Below are 7,718 nucleotides of genomic sequence, written 5' to 3'. Positions count from 1 at the left end.
AACCAGCACTAGGAAACAGACTGAGGAAGCAGAGAAAAAGTGTCTCCTGCTACCCGTTCCCTTGGTGCTAGATGAACGAACGTCTCTCCACTTGCTCAGTTCTGAGAGATAAGTGTGTGTGAAAGCCGTCCTTCACCTAGCTTGTTGTGAACACAAAGTTTCTTTTCAGTTGCAAACTCCATTCCATACATATATATGGGGAGGTACAAGCTCCAACTCGGTTTTACAGTGAAAACTGCAGGAACTTCAAACCGTCACTAGGAAACAGACTGAGGAAGCAGAGAAAAAGTGTCTCCTGCAACCCGTTCCCTTGGTGCTAGATGAACGAACGTCTTTCCACTTGCTCAGTTCTGAGAGATAAGTGTGTGTGAAAGCCGTCCTTCACCTAGCTTGTTGGGAACACAAAGTTTCTTTTCAGTTGGAAACTCCATTCCATACATATATAAGGGGAGGTAGAAGCTCCAACTCGGTTTGACAGTGAAAACTGCAGGAACTTCAAACCGGCACTAGGAAAAAGGCTGAGAAAGCAGAGAAATAGTGTCTCCTGCAACCCGTTCCCTTGGTGCTAGATGAACGAACGTCTCTCCACTTGCTCAGTTCCGAGAGATAATTGTGTGTGAAAGACGTCCTTCAACTAGCTTGTTGGGAACACAAAGTTTCTTTTCAGTTGCAAACTCCATTCCATACATATATATGGGGAGGTACTAGCTCCAACTAGGTTTGACAGAGAAATCTGCAGGAAATTTATACCGGCACTAGGAAACAGACTGAGAAAGCAGAGAAAAAGTGTCCCTGCAACCCGTTCCCTTGGTGCTAGATGAACGAACGTCCTCCACTTGTTCAGTTCTGAGAAATAAGTGTGTGTGAAAGCCGTCCTTCAACTAGCTTGTTGGGAACACAAAGTTTCTTTTCAGTTGCAAACTCCATTCCATACATATATATGGGGAGGTACTAACTCCAACACTGTTTGACAGTGAAAACTGCAGGAACTTCAAACCGGCACTAGGAAACAGACTGAGAAAGCAGAGAAAAAGTGTCTCCTGCAAGCCGTTCCCTTGGTGCTAGATGAACGAACGTCTCTCCACTTGCTCAGTTCCGAGAGATAATTGTGTGTGAAAGCCGTCCTTCAACTAGCTTGTTGGGAACACAAAGTTTCTTTTCAGTTGCAAACTCCAATCCATACATATATATGGGGAGGTACTAGCTCCAACTAGGTTTGACAGAGAAAACTGCAGGAACTTCATACAGGCACTAGGAAACAGACTGAGAAAGCAGAGAAAAAGTGTCTCCTGCAACCCGTTCCCTTGGTGCTAGATGAACGAACGTCTCTCCACTTGCTCAGTTCTGAGAGATAAGTGTGTGTGAAAGCCGTCCTTCACCTAGCTTGTTGGCAACACAAAGTTTCTTTTCAGTTGCAAACTCGATTCCATACATATATATGGGGAGGTAGAAGCTCCAACTCTGTTTGACAGTGAAAACTGCAGGAACTTCAAACCGGCACTAGGAAACAGACTGAGAAAGCAGAGAAAAAGTGTCTCCTGCAACCCGTTCCCTTGGTGCTAAATGAACGAACGTCTCTCCACTTGCTCAGTTCTGAGAGATAAGTGTGTGTGAAAGCCGTCCTTCACCTAGCTTGTTGGGAACACAAAGTTTCTTTTCAGTTGCAAACTCCATTCCATACATATATATGGGGAGGTAGAAGCTCCAACTCTGTTTGACAGTGAAAACTGCAGGAACTTCAAACCGGCACTAGGAAACAGACTGAGAAAGCAGAGGAAAAGTGTCTCCTGCAACCCGTTCCCTTGGTGCTAGATGAACGAACGTCTCTCCACTTGCTCAGTGCTGAGAGATAAGTGTGTGTGAAAGCCGTCCTTCACCTAGCTTGTTGGGAACACAAAGTTTCTTTTCAGTTGCAAACTCCATTCCATACATATATATGGGGAGGTACAAGCTCCAACTCGGTTTTACAGTGAAAACTGCAGGAACTTCAAACCGGCACTAGGAAACAGACTGAGGAAGCAGAGAAAAAGTCTCTCCTGCAACCCGTTCCCTTGGTGCTAGATGAACGAACGTCTTTCCACTTGCTCAGTTCTGAGAGATAAGTGTGTGTGAAAGCCGTCCTTCACCTAGCTTGTTGGGAACACAAAGTTTCTTTTCAGTTGGAAACTCCATTCCATACATATATATGGGGAGGTAGAAGCTCCAACCCTATTTGACAGTGAAAACTGCAGGAACTTCAAACCGGCACTAGGAAACAGACTGAGAAAGCAGAGAAAAAGTTTCTCCTGCAACCCGTTCCCTTGGTGCTAAATGAACGAACGTCTCTCCACTTGCTCAGTTCTGAGAGATAAGTGTGTGTGAAAGCCGTCCTTCACCTAGCTTGTTGGGAACACAAAGTTTCTTTTCAGTTGCAAACTCCATTCCATACATATATATGGGGAGGTACAAGCTCCAACTCGGATTTACAGTGAAAACTGCAGGAACTTCAAACCGGCACTAGGAAACAGACTGAGGAAGCAGAGAAAAAGTGTCTCCTGCAACCCGTTCCCTTGGTGCTAGATGAACGAACGTCTTTCCACTTGCTCAGTTCTGAGAGATAAGTGTGTGTGAAAGCCGTCCTTCACCTAGCTTGTTGGGAACACAAAGATTCTTTTCAGTTGGAAACTCCATTCCATACATATATAAGGGGAGGTAGAAGCTCCAACTCGGTTTTACAGTGAAAACTGCAGGAACTTCAAACCGGCACTAGGAAACAGGCTGAGAAAGCAGAGAAAAAGTGTCTCCTGCAACCCGTTCCCTTGGTGCTAGATGAACGAACGTCTCTCCACTTGCTCAGTTCCGAGAGATAATTGTGTGTGAAAGCCGTCCTTCAACTAGCTTGTTGGGAACACAAAGTTTCTTTTCAGTTGCAAACTCCATTCCATACATATATATGGGGAGGTACTAGCTCCAACTAGGTTTGACAGAGAAATCTGCAGGAAATTTATACCGGCACTAGGAAACAGACTGAGAAAGCAGAGAAAAAGTGTCCCCTGCAACCCGTTCCCTTGGTGCTAGATGAACGAACGTCTCTCCACTTGTTCAGTTCTGAGAGATAAGTGTGTGTGAAAGCCGTCCTTCAACTAGCTTGTTGGGAACACAAAGTTTCTTTTCAGTTGCAAACTCCATTCCATACATATATATGGGGAGGTACTAACTCCAACACTGTTTGACAATGAAAACTGCAGGAACTTCAAACCGGCACTAGGAAACAGACTGAGAAAGCAGAGAAAAAGTGTCTCCTGCAACCCGTTCCCTTGGTGCTAGATGAACGAACGTCTCTCCACTTGCTCAGTTCCGAGAGATAATTGTGTGTGAAAGCCGTCCTTCAACTAGCTTGTTGGGAACACAAAGTTTCTTTTCAGTTGCAAACTCCAATCCATACATATATATGGGGAGGTACTAGCTCCAACTAGGTTTGACAGAGAAAACTGCAGGAACTTCATACAGGCACTAGGAAACAGACTGAGAAAGCAGAGAAAAAGTGTCTCCTGCAACCCGTTCCCTTGGTGCTAGATGAACGAACGTCTCTCCACTTGCTCAGTTCTGAGAGATAAGTGTGTGTGAAAGCCGTCCTTCACCTAGCTTGTTGGCAACACAAAGTTTCTTTTCAGTTGCAAACTCGATTCCATACATATATATGGGGAGGTAGAAGCTCCAACTCTGTTTGACAGTGAAAACTGCAGGAACTTCAAACCGGCACTAGGAAACAGACTGAGAAAGCAGAGAAAAAGTGTCTCCTGCAACCCGTTCCCTTGGTGCTAAATGAACGAACGTCTCTCCACTTGCTCAGTTCTGAGAGATAAGTGTGTGTGAAAGCCGTCCTTCACCTAGCTTGTTGGGAACACAAAGTTTCTTTTCAGTTGCAAACTCCAATCCATACATATAAATGGGGAGGTACAAGCTCCAACTCGGTTTTACAGTGAAAACTGCAGGAACTTCAAACCGGCACTAGGAAACAGACTGAGGAAGCAGAGAAAAAGTGTCTCCTGCAACCCGTTCCCTTGGTGCTAGATGAACGAACGTCTCTCCACTTGCTCAGTGCTGAGAGATAAGTGTGTGTGAAAGCCGTCCTTCACCTAGCTTGTTGGGAACACAAAGTTTCTTTTCAGTTGCAAACTCCATTCCATACATATATATGGGGAGGTAGAAGCTCCAACTCGGTTTTACACTGAAAACTGCAGGAACTTCAAACCGGCACTAGGAAACAGACTGAGGAAGCAGAGAAAAAGTGTCTCCTGCAACCCGTTCCCTTGGTGCTAGATGAACGAACGTCTCTCAACTTGCTCAGTTCTGAGAGATAAGTGTGTGTGAAAGCCGTCCTTCACATAGCTTGTTGGCAACACAAAGTTTCTTTTCAGTTGCAAACTCGATTCCATACATATATATGGGGAGGTAGAAGCTCCAACTCTGTTTGACAGTGAAAACTGCAGGAACTTCAAACCGGCACTAGGAAACAGACTGAGAAAGCAGAGAAAAAGTGTCTCCTGCAACCCGTTCCCTTGGTGCTAAATGAACGAACGTCTCTCCACTTGCTCAGTTCTGAGAGATAAGTGTGTGTGAAAGCCGTCCTTCACCTTGCTTGTTGGGAACACAAAGTTTCTTTTCAGTTTCAAACTCCATTCCATACATATATATGGGGAGGTTGAAGCTCCAAATCTGTTTGACAGTGAAAACTGCAGGAACTTCAAACCGGCACTGGGAAACAGACTGAGAAAGCAGAGAAAATTTGTCACCTGCAACCCGTTCCCTTTTTGCTAAATGAACGAACGTCTCTCCACTTGCTCAGTTCTGAGAGATAATTGTGTGTGAAAGCCGTCCTTCACCTAGCTTGTTGGGACCACAAAGTTTCTTTTCTGTTGCAAACTCCATTCCATACATATATATGGGGAGGTACTATCTCCAACTCGGTTTGACAGTGAAAACTGCAGGAACTTCAAACCGGCACTAGGAAACAGACTGAGGAAGCAGAGAAAAAGTGTCTCCTGCAACCCGTTCCCTTGGTGCTAGATGAACGAACGTCTCTCCACTTGCTCAGTTCTGAGAGATAAGTGTGTGTGAAAGCCGTCCTTCACCTAGCTTGTTGGGAAAACAAAGTTTCTTTTCAGTTGCAAACTCCATTCCATACATATATATGGGGAGGTAGAAGCTCCAACACGGTTTTACACTGAAAACTGCAGGAACTTCAAACCGGCACTAGGAAACAGACTGAGGAAGCAGAGAAAAAGTGTCTCCTGCAACCGTTCACTTCGTGCTAGATGAACGAACGTCTCTCCTCTTGCTCAGTTCTGAGAGATAAGTGTGTGTGAAAGCCGTCCTTCACCTAGCTTGTTGGGAACACAAAGTTTCTTTTCAGTTGCAAACTCCATTCCATACATATATATGAGTAGGTACTAGCTCCAACTAGGTTTTACAGTGAAAACTGCAGGAACTTCAAACCGGCACTAGGAAACAGACTGAGAAAGCAGAGAAAAAGTGTCTCCTACAACCGTTCCCTTCGTGTTAGATGAACGAACGTCTCTCCACTTGCTCAGTTCTGAGAGATAAGTGTGTGTGAAAGCCGTCCTTCACCTAGCTTGTTGGGAACACAAAGTTTCTTTTCAGTTTCAAACTCCATTCCATACATATATATGGGTAGGTAGAAGCTCCAACTCTGTTTGACAGTGAAAACTGCAGGAACTTCAAACCGGCACTAGGAAACAGACTGAGAAAGCAGAGAAAAAGTGTCTCCTGCAACCCGTTCCATTGGTGCTAAATGAACGAACGTCTCTCCACTTGCTCAGTTCTGAGAGATAATTGTGTGTGAAAGCCGTCCTTCACCTAGCTTTTTGGGAACACAAAGTTTCTTTTCAGTTGCAAACTCCATTCCATACATATATATGGGGAGGTATTAGCTCCAACTCGGTTTGACAGTCAAAACTGCAGGAACTTCAAATGGGCACTAGGAAACAGACTGAGAAAGCAGAGAAAAAGTGTCTCCTGCAACCCGTTCCCTTGGTGCTAGATGAACGAACGTCTCTCCACTTGCTCAGTTCTGAGAGATAAGTGTGTGTGAAAGCCGTCCTTCACCTAGCTTGTTGGGAACACAAAGTTTCTTTTCATTTGCAAACTCCATTCCATACATACATATGGGGAGGTAGAAGCTCCAACTCTGTTTGACAGTGAAAACTGCAGGAACTTCAAATGGGCACTAGGAAACAGACTGAGAAAGCAGAGAAAAAGTTTCTCCTGAAACCCGTTCCCTTGGTGCTAAATGAACGAACGTCTCTCCACTTGCTCAGTTCTGAGAGATAAGTGTGTGTGAAAGCCGTCCTTCACCTAGCTTGTTGGGAACACAAAGTTTCTTTTCAGTTGCAAACTCCATTCCATAAATATATATGGGGAGGTACAAGCTCCAACTCGATTTTACAGTGAAAACTGCAGGAACTTCAAACCGGCACTAGGAAACAGACTGAGGAAGCAGAGAAAAAGTGTCTCCTGCAACCCATTCCCTTGGTGCTAGATGAACGAACGTCTCTCCACTTGCTCAGTTCTGAGAGATAAGTGTGTGTGAAAGCCGTCCTTCACCTAGATTGTTGGGAACACAAAGCTTCTTTTCAGTTGCAAACTCCATTCCATACATATATATGAGGAGGTACAAGCTCCAAATCGGTTTTACAGTGAAAACTGCAGGAATTTTAAACCGGCACTAGGAAACAGACTGAGAAACAGAGAAAAAGTGTCTCCTGCAACCCGTTCCCTTGGTGCTAGAGGAACGAACGTCTCTCCACTTGCTCAGTTCTGAGAGATAAGTGTGTGTGAAAGCCGTCCTTCACCTAGCTTGTTGGGAACACAAAGTTTCTTTTCAGTTGGAAACTCCATTCCATACATATATAAGGGTAGGTAGAAGCTCCAACTCGGTTTTACAGTGAAAACTGCAGGAACTTCAAACCGGCACTAGGAAACAGGCTGAGAAAGCAGAGAAAAAGTGTCTCCTGCAACCCGTTCCCTTGGTGCTAGATGAACGAACGTCTCTCCACTTGCTCAGTTCCGAGAGATAATTGTGTGTGAAAGCCGTCCTTCAACTAGCTTGTTGGGAACACAAAGTTTCTTTTCAGTTGCAAACTCCATTCCATACATATATATGGGGAGGTACTAGCTCCAACTAGGTTTGACAGAGAAAACTGCAGGAACTTCATACCGGCACTAGGAAAGAGACTGAGAAAGCAGAGAAAAAGTGTCTCCTTCAACCCGTTCCCTTGGTGCTAGATGAACGAACGTCTCTCCACTTGCTCAGTTCTGAGAGATAAGTGTGTGTGAAAGCCGTCCTTCACCTAGCTTGTTGGGAACACAAAGTTTCTTTTCAGTTGCAAACTCCATTCCATACATATATATGGGGAGGTTGAAGCTCCAAATCTGTTTGACAGTGAAAACTGCAGGAACTTCAAACCGGCACTGGGAAACAGACTGAGAAAGCAGAGAAAAATTGTCTCCTGCAACCCGTTCCCTTGGTGCTAAATGAACGAACGTCTCTCCACTTGCTCAGTTCTGAGAGATAATTGTGTGTGAAAGCCGTCCTTCACCTAGCTTGTTGGGAACACAAAGTTTCTTTTCTGTTGCAAACTCCATTCCATACATATATATGGGGAGGTACAAGCTCCAACTCGGTTTGACAGTGAAAACTGCAGGAACTTCAAACC

Source organism: Camelus dromedarius, unplaced genomic scaffold, assembly GCF_036321535.1.
Source record: "Camelus dromedarius isolate mCamDro1 unplaced genomic scaffold, mCamDro1.pat HAP1_SCAFFOLD_126, whole genome shotgun sequence".
Taxonomy (NCBI): domain Eukaryota; kingdom Metazoa; phylum Chordata; class Mammalia; order Artiodactyla; family Camelidae; genus Camelus; species Camelus dromedarius.
The sequence above is the reverse complement of the archived record's forward strand: the minus strand, read 5'-3'. Positions refer to the sequence as shown.